Source organism: Triplophysa rosa, linkage group LG25 (assembly GCF_024868665.1).
Source record: "Triplophysa rosa linkage group LG25, Trosa_1v2, whole genome shotgun sequence".
NCBI lineage: Eukaryota > Metazoa > Chordata > Actinopteri > Cypriniformes > Nemacheilidae > Triplophysa > Triplophysa rosa.
The window spans coordinates 5,896,202-5,910,287 of NC_079914.1; positions in this window are offsets into that span (position 1 = coordinate 5,896,202).

Below are 14,086 nucleotides of genomic sequence, written 5' to 3' on the forward strand. Positions count from 1 at the left end.
ATCTCACCACGAAGTACAACTCCAATTAGAAAAATAAACATCGATTCATGCTTTACTGCATTACTATACTTTTCCAGAGCTCGAAAAAAAAAGACATTTGCCCTGCCAAACCCAATACAGGGACATTCTCTGAAAACCACAAAGCTAGAGAGGGGGGAAAAAACGGGACTATAAAAATTTCAAAAAGCCTCTCATTGACTTTTATTAGGTTTCCACCCCAAAGAAAGAAACAAACATTAGTTTTGGTTGATGACAGAAGTATAGAGGCAAATAGGATCTAGTCCAAGTCAGCAGACAATGTATGACCACAAAATCTGTTCGGTCACTTACCATTACAGTTCACAGTTTTCCACAACTTTATTTACACAGAGAGAAACCTAAATATTATGCAACTAAAAGATTTACGCCAAAACAATGACGTATGTGCAAAGGTATACCTATACCACTAGGGCGACCAACGCTATTGTTGTGGGGAAATGGGTCTAAATGACTTAAACTGGGGTGACTAGGACCTGAACACTTTCATTGTTGTAAGCCCAACAGAAGCAAGAAAGGTCAACGATATAAAAGGTGCAGATTACGAGAAGTTCACTTTGAAATTCTTACCGATGAAACTCAAGAGCATCTATAAGCGAGGCCACCTTCACTAACTTTACTCGGCTGTTTCCGCCAGCAAAGCATTCACACACATCAACAGCTCTCTCCCAGGAGACTTTACAGCTAGCTTTCATACGGCACTCGATTCGCACAGCTGTGCTCGTGGCCATGAATCAAAGTAGCCACTGTGTAGTTGACGCTTGGCGTGCCAGCAAGAATGCAGCCAGGGCGAATTAAGCCTCTGGTGGCAGGTCCAGTGTGCAATTTAGGTCCCAACACGTGCTGGGAGGACCTCAGGAAATTTCTTGAATCCACGTTGATTTTTTTATTTAAAAGGATTTGAGTTTACTGGCTAAAATGTGTGCAACAAAACCTTGGGTAAGTAGATGTGCATGTGTTGGTTTACACAATTTAAGCCCCAATGGGTTACACTGTTAAAATTAATCAATCACAATATTTACGGAAAAAATAAAAATAGGATACCACAATTATTCACAAGTAACAATAGTAGCTGAAAAAGACTATTTAAAGACATTAGATTATTGTGGCAGGCGAAAGCACTGAATAGACAAAAGGTGGCTTAGTAATCAATATACTGTTTGTTATATTTCCAAATATGGACTGAAAGGCCTGATTTTGAAATCTTAGCTAAAACTCTCCGTATGTCTGGTTTTGGTTAATTTGTAACATTAGAATCCTCCCAACGCAACACATAGATGGTTCGGCCACTCCGCGAGACCACACACCTGCCCATTTTAGGAACGATTTGACAGATCTCACAGCAACTTTGTGTGATCACTAATTTAGAGGATTCGAAACTAATTTAGAGTTTGTTTTTTATTTAGATTCAAAAATGCAATCGATATTCTAATGTCCTATAATATATAAAATGTGCCTATATAAAGTCAATTTTCTTAATACTTCATTTTCATGGCAGGTTTGTGGCTGCCATGTTTCAGCTAAAATCCGGTTGGTGAAGTCATGACACCTTGAGTAAAATAATAATGCCACACAATTGAGACTTTTTTTGGAAAAAAAATCGTTGGGGGTGCAAAAAAATGGGTCCCAAAACCAGGGAAATCTTCAAAGGTCTGGCCAGCCTAAGCTTAAAGGGATAGTTTACCCAAAAATGAAAAACCTGCATGACTTTCTTTATTCTGCAGAAACTAAAGATATTTTGAAGAAAGTTCAGCATTTTTGGGTGAGCTATCCCTTTAACACTGGCCTGTAGCCCAGATCAATCCATTTTAAAATAAATGATGTCTTTCTGTATAGTATAGAATTCCTGAACGCCATCTGCGATATTTTTATATACCTTTGCTGTATGCACGCATGCAGACTGACGCCTCAATACAACTTGTCAAGAGGTTATGAAACTTGAGACTCCATACAGCTGTTTTGAACACAAGCATTCTGTGTAAACAGTGTCTGGAAGGCGGTACATGAAGTCTGAATTTGTACAAAAGGGTGAAGGCATGATTGATTGTGTTAATTTATCATGCTGTTTCTTTTATAATCACGCTAAATAAACACATTATATTAAACAACTAAACAAAAACTGGAAGGAGTTAAAATGTGCTTGGCAAGAGTCGAAACGTTTGAAAAGAAGTTACAAATAAAACAGTGTGGGTGTTATCTGTATCTGTTTACACAAGCCAAATAGTTTATTAGGAAAAAAATGAATGGGTAAAAGGAATGGATCTACTGACTATCAAACCGAACCAAAAACAAAGCCCACAGGAAGCACTAAAACATGTTGCAGTCATTTTCATGGCTCACTGGAGCACTGTGGAATTACTCTCGTTTTATATACGTGCTCGTATTCAACTCACAAAATGTCCTTGATCAGTTGTGGCGAGACAGATATAGACAGATATATATATATATATGTGGTTGCTGGAAGGGCTAGATCCTGGAAGAAAAAGTCAAAACGTCAAATTTTTTCACCCTATGTGGATGAAACTTTACTAGAGACTTTCTGACTTATTAGACAGACAACCGCACAGACACGTGCACATCCACACAAAAACCTACTCAGCATATTTTTCAGCATATTATTGCGATCTAGGACACACACGGAGCCAGAGAACTTGTTGTTGCTCTGAGCAAGCACGTGCTGGGAAGCTCATACGCCCTGGCTAAGAGAGAATATGGCCATAATCCAGTTTAAAAGTAGAGCACTGGGGAACTGAGATTTAGCTAGGTGGGTTTAAGAATACAGTACTCACCACAGCAAGCCAACTATAAGCAAACCACCAGAAAAGCATCAAAGAAACTAAGCCCTTATAATCAATAAGGAAATAATTTCTATATGCGTTCAGAGTAGGAGTTAAGGTTTCCCATGGGTTTGACACAATATGAACTTGAGAAATCTCATCATTAGCATTACTCTTGTGCAGCCAGACTTTTAACTTCAGGTGTGAAGTCTGGTCCACTTTGCAGCTTATTCTAGCCAATACTTGCTTACCTGAACAGGAAGGCTATATGACCCATTTTGTCAATTCATTGCTAATTCTTTTGTAAAAAAAAAGCATTTAATTGTGTAATAATGACTAACAGGGGCTAAGAAAGCATTGTCAATTGCCCATATGGTATTTATATCTGATGTTGAACTTACACTCTAAAAAGTGCTGGGTTGTTTTTGACACATGCTGGGGAAATATGTGACACTGCTGGGTTAAAAATGACCCAATGCTGAGTTATTCTAACCCAGCTGCTGGGGTGTCTTTACCCAACCATAGGTGAAAGCTAGGGGTGTAACGATACACTCAGCTCACGATTCGGTACATATCTCGATGCTGGGTTCACGAAGATACGAACCCAGCAGTGTGTTCTGTCCAGTATTTACTCAGCATGGGTCAAAACAACCAATGAGATGCCCAAAGACGGCAGATTTTAAACTGTGCACTTCCAAAGGGTGATGGCACCACCCTTGCAAAAATTAAGCATACAGTAAAAAAGCACACATCAAATGAATTTTAACGATAATTTATGAACCACGTATACCAATATCATTGTACTAGTAGTTCAAATTAAATTGGTCTAATTCTTAGTTTATACAAGTGTACTTAAAGTGTACTAATGTTAAACTTAAAGTCCGGGTATAGTGACATTAAAATATGTTTGTCACACAACAGAAAGTGTGTAATTAACCACCCAGCCAAATGTGAATGGAGAAAAAACATCCAAGTAAATAAAATAAGTTCAAAATCTTAAAAATAAATAAGCAGGTCTCTCGGCACTCAAACGCTGGGGGCGTGTCCGGTGTTGGAGCTGAAGCCACGCCCACTTGCGTCGCTCCACCTGAGTCCCCTGTAGGCTATATGTGAATAGTTTTATGGGAGGATTTGAATTCAGACACGCGCGAGTCAATGCAGTTATTTCCTTCCGTTCGCGTTATTTCCCTCCATCCATTCGCGTCTGCGTTACCGTTTGCTTGTTATTTGGCGTGAGCTTTGTTTAGTTGGGCAGAGTGAGAGCGTGAGAGAGCCTGAAAGCGTGTGCGTGAGAGCTTGCAATCCTGAGCTTGTGATTCAGCAGACGCCTGTCATGGCTCTGCTTCCTTAGTCAGGTTTTTCTTGGTCCTGTAGCAGAGCCATGACAAAGTCTTTGGTTATGTGTGGAGAGAAACGTATTATTGTCCGTTTGACTATAATATACGTTCTCTCCAGTGTCTTGTCATTGGCCCCATTCCTCTCGTTTCCTCGTTATCTTTCCCTAAGTGTTTGATTACCCACACCTGCCCCGTGTCGTTATCCCTCGTTTGTCTTCCCTTTAAATACCCTCTTGTTTCTTTGTCTTGTGCTCGTGGATTGTACGTATGTGTATGTGTTCATGCACATGTTGTTGCCCTGTGTTCCTGTCTATGCCTAGTTCGTGATCTTGTCTATGCCTAGTTCGTGATCTGTGAGTTTTGTGTGTTTGCTTTAGTTTTATCCTGCCTTGTTTCTATTAAGACGTTGTGTCGTGTTTTTTCAGTTAGGGTTTTGCTGTTCTTGTTTTTTCCTTTTGCCCCACGTGGGAAGTCTTTGTTTTGTTAATATAGATTCTTAGTTTCGTTTTCCCCCATCGAGGGTGTTTTGTTTTGTGTTTTTTGAATAAAGTCTTTTTGTTAACCCCTTCACTGCTTGCCTGCGCTTGGGTTCTCTTCTTCAGCCACGAGAATCGTGACAGAATCCACGAGCCATCATTGAACCCAGCAGGCAAGATGGAGGCTAGGCGATCCAGGCAGGCCCATCTCCTCTGCGGTCTGCGACAGGGCTACTCTGATGTCCTGGAGTTCGCAGATCGGTTCTTCGAGACTGCAGGGGAGATGGTCCATGACGAGACTGAGCAGATGGCCCTGTTTAACGGCGGTCTGAATGAGCCGCTGTCTCGGGAGGAGATGAGGATGCCGAGACCGCTGGGCTTCACAGACATGATTAGGTATGCCATGAATCGGCCGGAGCCCAGGGTCTCAGCCCAATCCAATCCATCTCCCCTACCCGCGATCCCGGAGGGTCGCGTCATGGAGATCGGGGTCATCGGCATGGCCGCACCTTCCGCCTTTTCCCCGGCAGCTCCTCCTCCGCCCACCAGCATCCGTGGCCGGCGCAGACGAAGGGAGTCGTGGGACTCCCCGTCCGACTCCTCCGGTACGGAGCTAACGGGGCTCCCCATCGCTTCTCAGCAACCGGCCACATGTCCTGTGGCCCGGTCAAGGAAGAAGAAGCCGAGGAGGGGGAAGTCCAGACCGGTGCAGCCGGCGTCCAGACCAGTGCAGCCGGCGTCCAGACCGGTGCAGCCGGCGTCCAGTCCGGTGGTGCTGCCGATGTCCTGTCCAGTCCGGTGCAGCCGGCATCCAGTCCGGTGCAGCCGGCGTCCAGTCCTGTGTCTAGTCTTGTGTCCAGTCCTGTGTCTAGTCTTGTGTCCAGTCCTGTGTCTAGTCTTGTGTCCAGTCCGGTGATCCAGCCGGCGTCCAGTCCGGTGATCCAGCCGGCGTCCAGTCCGGTGATCCAGCCGGCGTCCAGCCGGTGATCCAGCCGGCGTCCACCAGCCGTCCAGCCGGATCCAGCCGGCGTCAAGCCTGTCCAGCCGGCCTCCAGCCGGCGTCAAGCCATGTCAGCCGGCCTTCCAGCGGCGTCAAGCCTGTCCAGCCGGCCTTCCAGCCGGCGTCAAGCCTGTCCAGCCGGCCTTCCAGCCGGCGTCAAGCCTGTCCAGCCGGCCTTCCAGCCGGCGTCAAGCCCTGTCCAGCCGGCCTTCCAGCCGGCGTCAAGCCTGTCCAGCCGGCCTTCCAGCCGGCGTCAAGCCTGTCCAGCCGGCCTTCCAGCCGGCGTCAAGCCCTGTCCAGCCGGCCTTCCAGCCGGCGTCAAGCCCTGTCCAGCCGGTCCCTGGGAGACTCCCAGGGCAAAGACTGTTCCCCCGGACTCCTCCTAAGTCCCCCAGGACTCGCGCCCTCGAGCGCAGCCGGGGACTGGGACTATTCCCCACCCCCATGAACTGCCCCCTATGGGCCCTTGTTTTGCCCCACCCCCCCTCCCATGTTTGTTATTTTTATTGTCGCACCCCAACCCCATTGTATTTTGTCTTGTTTGCCACTGATTCTGTTCTCCATTTTTGTTTTTGTCTTTGTCTGTCTTGTCTTTGTCTCAGTCTGCCTTGTCTTGTCCGTCTACCCCTTGGTGAGCACCTGGAGGTGCTCATTAAAGGGGGGGCTTCTGTCATGGCTCTGCTTCCTTAGTCAGGTTTTTCTTGGTCCTGTAGCAGAGCCATGACAAAGTCTTTGGTTATGTGTGGAGAGAAACGTATTATTGTCCGTTTGACTATAATATACGTTCTCTCCAGTGTCTTGTCATTGGCCCCATTCCTCTCGTTTCCTCGTTATCTTTCCCTAAGTGTTTGATTACCCACACCTGCCCCGTGTCGTTATCCCTCGTTTGTCTTCCCTTTAAATACCCTCTTGTTTCTTTGTCTTGTGCTCGTGGATTGTACGTATGTGTATGTGTTCATGCACATGTTGTTGCCCTGTGTTCCTGTCTATGCCTAGTTCGTGATCTTGTCTATGCCTAGTTCGTGATCTGTGAGTTTTGTGTGTTTGCTTTAGTTTTATCCTGCCTTGTTTCTATTAAGACGTTGTGTCGTGTTTTTTCAGTTAGGGTTTTGCTGTTCTTGTTTTTTCCTTTTGCCCCACGTGGGAAGTCTTTGTTTTGTTAATATAGATTCTTAGTTTCGTTTTCCCCCATCGAGGGTGTTTTGTTTTGTGTTTTTTGAATAAAGTCTTTTTGTTAACCCCTTCACTGCTTGCCTGCGCTTGGGTTCTCTTCTTCAGCCACGAGAATCGTGACAACGCCTAATGCTAGGCACTCTAGTGATAGGGGAGGAGCCATGCATGCTCGGACGCTCCATTGAGTCATTGACAGTCGTAGAAAGAGTACTAGAAATTTGTACTTAACTAGTACTGTTACATTACTGAAATTGTACTCAATTACAAGTAAAAGTACTGGTGTTAAAAAAGTAATTGAGTAAAAGTAAAAATTACTCTTCTCAAAAACTACTCTGAGTACTAGTTACTAGTTACTTTTTCAGGCGGTGTAATTTAATGAATTAAGAATAATTATTAGATTAGATTAGATTCAACTTTATTGTCATTACACATGGACAAGTACAAGGCAACGAAATGTAGTTTAGGTCTAACCAGAAGTGCAATAAGCAAGTGCAGGATATACAGTTGTGCATAAATACATAAATACAGGATAAAGCAAAATTATGAAGAATTTACAAGTGGGAATGTACTATGACCATTATATACAGATGGCTATTTACTGAAAACAGAAATTTACTGATGAATATGTACAATATAAATTAGACTAATCACTAATTAATAATCAAATTTGGAGATTTATATAGAAAATAGCTACTTTTAACAAAACACCGTACTGATAAACAGTGTTGGGCAAGTTACTCTGAAAAAGTAATTAATTACTAGTTACTATTTACATATTCAATAGTGAAGTGAAGTGACGTATTTGTCAAGTACGGTGACCCATACCCGGGCACCTCAGTCATTACCCGACGGCCCTGAGGATCTAACCGGCAACCTTCTGGTCACGAGTCTGACTCTCTAACCATTAGGCTCGAAAATGGCTCTTTTAATTCATTCAAATAAATAATATTAAACTACATAAAGTACTCTTATTATCTGACCAAAGTATTACAAATGTGAGAATTATACATTAAAGCTCAGATTTTAAAGTTAGACTTTGAATTTTGATGTCAATTTGACTATTGCACACACATACTGTATATTACACACAGTATTTAGTTTAATTACATCAGAAGTAACTGTAATTAAATTACAGTTTAATCCTTTACTTTACATTTTCAAGGGAAAAGTAATTTCATTACAGTAACTAATTACTTAGTAACTAGTCACACCCAACACTGCTGATAAAGCATATAACTGGATACAACTCAGACAAAATAACCATTCAATGTGTTGTTCTGTCTGTCTGTCTATCATGAGCTCAGTTTTCCATTTATGCACTTCCAACACTGTTCAATCATGTGTACTAGGCCCCACAATGCAGAAATGAATAAATAAGAGCCCCAAATACTGCATGCAAAAAATGCTAAACATTTGTAACCTAAATTGCATTGGATTAGCATTAACAGTCATATCTGTAGAGGAGCTGGCTGATCAATTACTCAACCTCAAGCCATCCAAGATGTATGTGACATTATTTCTTAGGTAGAACAATAAAGAGTTTTACCTGGAATTGTGGTCCATGGTTTTTCATAAAATGCAAGTCCACAGGTTCATGTCTTCAAAAGATCAAAATACAGATAGAGGCAACATAAAAGTAATTCCTGCGGCTTCTTTCTATGTATTAATGACGTCTTGTTTAAGTGAATCAATCGAACTGTGCAAGAAACTGAACGTTATTTCCAACATTATAACTGGTAATGCACAGTTTGCGAAACTGCTTCGCATGCCACGCACACACTTAAGAAATGGCTCCATTTTAATTACAAAGATTAAATTTAAACTGAATTAGCCACGCTCACAGAATTGCACGCTTATTCCTGTGGTCCCCGGGAAACTTAGAAATACACCACGGTACTCAACTTTTACTGGTTTTCAATGGGTATTTAATGTTCTGGTTCAAATCCAGTACAGCCATATTTCCTGACTGTTTTATCACAGTGTGTACATATTTGTACACAGTGTGTATGTGTGGAGATGGACGGCAGGAAACCAGATACAAAAAGAACGGTCTTAGGCCTACTACTATCACCATTATGAATCCAGCTCACCAATCTCATTTTTTTGGTCTTATACACCGTATTTAAAAGTGAATCAGGGCTCAAGGCAAAACATCGCCAAAGGTTTTTCAAATCTGGCTTATATTATCGTGGTGCAAATTGCTGTAAAGAAACCGATTAAAGTATTTGACGTAAATGACTGACAACACCTTTATTAAAAAATCTTGTACATAACCTCAATAAACTTTCACACTTTAATATTTCTTAGAAACCAGGCACCTTCTCCAAGCTTTCCATCAGTCAGGGAATCCCGTCAAGGAGACAACCGGGGTATTTCCTTCACTATGCTTTATGCTATTTGTCAATTCTCAACTCAGCGGGAAAGGCATGTCAACAGAAAGAAAAACAGTCAGGATTTCCAAAACACAATCTGATTCAGTGTGCGATCAAACCCAGGACTTTCACATCCAACAACGCAATGGTACTTTCACATAAGCAAATACTGTACACATGCACAGTTTCAACTCAAAACCCATTTCCATCAGTTCAATCAGAGCATGTAATCTGTTTAAGCTAGGGCTCAAATGGCACATTCATTATGTGCAAGAGACTGTCTTTCTCACTGTCACCTTAAATGACTGAGCCACATTCTGTTTTTTTCATCATTTATTCACCCTCATGTCATTCCAAACCTGTATGACTTTCTTTCTTCTGCAGAACACAAAAGAAGATATTTTGAAGAATGCTGGTAACCAAACGACACTGAACCCCATCGACTTCCACTGTATGGACAAAACCACTGAGACATTTCTCAAAATATCTTATTTTGTGTACCAGAAAGTCATGCAGGTTTTGAACGACATGAGGGTGCAATAACTGATTACAGAAGTTTTATTTTTGGGTAAACTATCGTTTTCATAAGCCTCAGAATAACTACATTTTAAAATTGTTGTTTACTTTACATATGCTTACGTAGATGTTTTGGCAATGGCACTGGGTCATGCTGCATTTTAAGCATGTCATAAAAACATTTTTTCAACTATTTTTTTCCTGACGTCTCTTCGATATCTGTTTTTGAAAATGTGTCCAAAGCGGTGGACCACAATACACCACAGAAAACAACCATGTAATCAATCACAAACTTTAAATGAGGCCACTTTTTGACACACTTGTCGTTACTGAGTTTCAATCTGTGTGAAATGTTTTGAAGTTAAATAAAAACCGCCAATTCACGCTATTTTTGCCATTTCTAAGTACTCTGGTTCTCGTGTGCATCTCTCAATACCACCCTGAACACAGAGAGACAAGAAACTTCAGGCCTGTCATCAACTCTATAACACATAACAGAACTTAAGCCAGACTTGACATTAACGCTTGTCCGGGACAAGTGAATGTTTTGTATGGGCAAGTAGAATTTTACTTGCCCGACCGGACAAGTAACTTGGAAAAAAAACAGTGCGACATATGTAGAGTAATAAGAATATGTGCATTAGACAGAGCTGCGTGTTTGTTTGTGTGTGACAATAATCAATGGCGGAATCCTGTTATTTAAATGTCATCTGGCTGTTCTGCGTGAATTATGTGCACAGTTTAACATACAACACGAGTGATGATCAAGGATTTATATTTATATTTATCCATCTGTATGTAACATTAATGTCTTTTAGTCAGTTATCTGCTTACTCATGATGAACTACACTTGCACATTTCTGCCTGTGCTACCAAACTTTAAACCTCTCTAGCACCAGTGCTATGTGCAAAAAAAGTTAACTTACAGCCTTAAAACTAATAATAATTACTGCTTGCCTTTGTTTTATAGCAGTCACAGAGAGTAGGCCTATAACCACATTCAGGCGGCCAAAGCGGACACTAGTTAAAATGCTTAGAAGCAAACTTGACCAATCTAAATCTGAAACAATTATATTGATTATATTATATTATAATTCAAATGAAATATCTTTTTTTTATCTTTGGACAAGTAATTTTTGTACTCGGACAAGTGAATGACAAATGCACTTGTCCGAAGGACAACCACATGACAATGCTTAATGTCAAGCCCTACCTAAGCAAATGACCAAGAACATAGAAACAACCAGGCATTCTGAATACCAATATTCTGGTTGAACCAATTGAATTTATAATTTAAAAATAATATATAAAAAACATAATATGAATGTATATTAAAAATAACAATAAAAACAGTGACCTGAAGCCATGTAAAGTGTTTAATAAAATAAATACCATTTAACTGCTGCAACAGATATGATACAATAAATGTTTTCTCACAGAAAACACACTTCTTAGTCTGTTAGATGGACCTCGGTGGACTCTTTTAGTTAGTCCAAGCTGGTCATTAGTTGACAAGCAACCATGTTTCAAAAACCATCTTGACAACATGGTCTACCAGCTTGAACCAACTTATGACCATCTTGGACCAGCTTCCATGTTCCGTGTTTACAAAACTGGATTTTCCAGCCAGGTGATTCAAGGAACAACCAACCAACAAACAAACAAACAAAAACCACAGAAACTTCACGCAGTACTGACTTTAAGAAAAGGCCACACATGCTTTAAAATAAGAGCAAATATATCCATCAAGTCACTCTGTCACTCTTTCTTCCTGACAGAGGAAAAGCATGGTTAAAAAGATCATTCTGTGCCCTGAAACACGAAAAAACAAACTGTCCTTTGACCATCTTTCTACCAGACGTGAATGATCTGTAATTCAATTCCTTCAGCACACACGTATTTGCACACAGTGGCCTCAGTGAACTTATCACCGAAAGGAAGACCTCCATGAACTCTCCTACTTTTCAGAATTAATGCCTGGTAGCTTTTTCTACACATCAAATATAATTAAAGATAAATGTGTAGACAAAGTGTGTGTTGAGATACAGTATCTTATAGCAGTCCAATACATCCCAATGGCAGTTGCTGGCACATGCAACTTAAAATCTGCCATCTTGAATGAGAGGCACACATTCTCGCAGTCAGGGTTTGTGACATTTGGCAGGAAAATTAAATAACAATGACGGTCGACGGATGGCACCGCAAGAACACACACAGTCCCAAAGCCTTCACAAGCAACTATCCTGAGCTGTGACATGAAAGGCAGCAGATGTGTAAACGTCAATATCGTCTTTAAGAGGAGTCCTGGAAAACAAATGGCTTTCATGAAAAGCCAATGATCGTGAAGGTCCAGAGGAGCCAGAGCCATTAATGTTCAAAGATCTGCTGTAAGTGTAATACTAACATGATGATTCTGTCCCTTAAAGACAACAATCAGGTACAATTCCAGTTGGCCTCTTTTGAAAGGTAGGTATGAGACTTTCAGACATATCCATACAGTCATTTCAGGGAGATTGCGTCTGTAGTCCCTCGTCTTGACTCCATCAAATGGAATGTAAAAACACTCCACACATTCTAATGTATTTGAACACCTGTGATTTAAAATTACATTTGAAGGACTGAATAGTTTCCATATTGTGCTTCAACAAGAACATACGCAGTCAATTACCATCATGTGGTTTCATATCGTCTGAAAGTCTGGAGAGGCCTTCAGTAACAGAAAAGTAAGGTCGTATAAAAAAGTCAGTCCTGTATGAGGAGTTCTGCTACTTGGTAATAAAGGGCAATGAGTTTCTCTTTGTATGTTTAAAAGGAATCACAAAAAAGGTTGGTGAAAATAAAAACAGTGTGAGGAAGGGAGAAAAAAGTATCAATCGGTTTTAAGAGCAGGCTTTGTGTCAAGCGTTTGGTTCTGCATAGGAATTTCCTGAAAGACTCCATCTTCACCCTGTGCCCGTACTGACCCAGGCCCCTCCTTCACCTCAAAGCACGGCTCTGTGCTCCACATGGCCCGCTTTTGAATATGCAGAGCTAAAGCGAAAGAAAAGCTGTTGGGATAGCTTCCCCACCTGTTCTCTGGACTGTTCTGAAGGCCAGAGGTGGACAGCACTTCTTTGCAGAAAACCTCTGAATGAAAGTGCACAGACGTTACACAACTGCTATGAAATAGGTCGCAAAAAGGAGTGGGAGTAGGATGAGAAAGAGAATAGTTGTATATGCCAAATCCAAATGCATACGTTGTGCTGATAAACGTCACTGAATCCATTTTTCTGTAAGTGAATGTTTTATAGTGGCTTAAGGAAATTAGGTTTTATTGTCGTGTCCGCATATTCCAGAACCTTTATTTGATTCTCCAATATTCATCATGTCATGAGTCATTTTCCAGGCATACTGTATGTAAATTGAGCAGCGAATGAATTATTATTTACATCATTTGGCTTGTGCAACCTCAAGTCCATCTGAATTATTTGGACTCTTCCTGATATATAAAAGTTAAAACATCTCCGATGTAGAAATCCTAAATAAATTCTGACACAATTATTGGACCAGCGATGGACACAGATGAGCTGGACTGCGATCCTGCGACGAGAAGGAAAAACACTAAAATATTTGGAAGCCGTTGGAAGATCGGCAGTCCGTGAGGTGCCCTCAGAGGCTTCGAGGGAAAAATGTGTCACCTCGCTCTTTCTCTTTCCTTTATCTTTCTTTCACTCCTGCCTACCCACCATCTGCTCTCATGGAGATTTTCCTTGGAGCCTAAAACAAAAGAAATAACTAAACCGGCACGGGCTCCAAAAGACATCACTTAATCACGGCTGGAGCGGGATCTTACGCCAGGGACATGGAGGGGACGCGCTTCCAACTCGCTGTCATGTCCATGCCTTAATTGTTCAAACAGACAAAAGAAATGGAGAACAAATCTCTTCACCTGATGAGCTCTGCAGTTGCGGGCCACGGTTGTACCCGCCAATCTGGCTGTCATACAATGAGGCAACGAGTCCTCTAAATGATTGTAATCTTGACTCTTGGCGCAAATGGTGGATTTATGCTCAAAACCGTTCAGCACTGGTTGTAGGTAAATGGTTGTTGTAGAAAGGCCTTGGACCTGGCTTGTAAGTTTGTTTTGATTCACCGGCTTGTTTGTTCTTATATTCGTTTCTGTGTGTACCACAAAAAAATAAAGATATGCTTAATCATTCTTAATTTGATTCTGTACAATTGTGCATTAATAGAGAAAGGTACAGTCTGACTTTTAACTTGAGATGGATGTCTGCAGATACAATTACACTGTAGGGAAAAGTATTTTGCAAAAGGTAAGCCACAGAAAAATCAAAGAAAGAATGGATTCTCTTACATTGTGTTGAGGATTAAAGCGATTCAGTTTGAAGACCATGTAGGA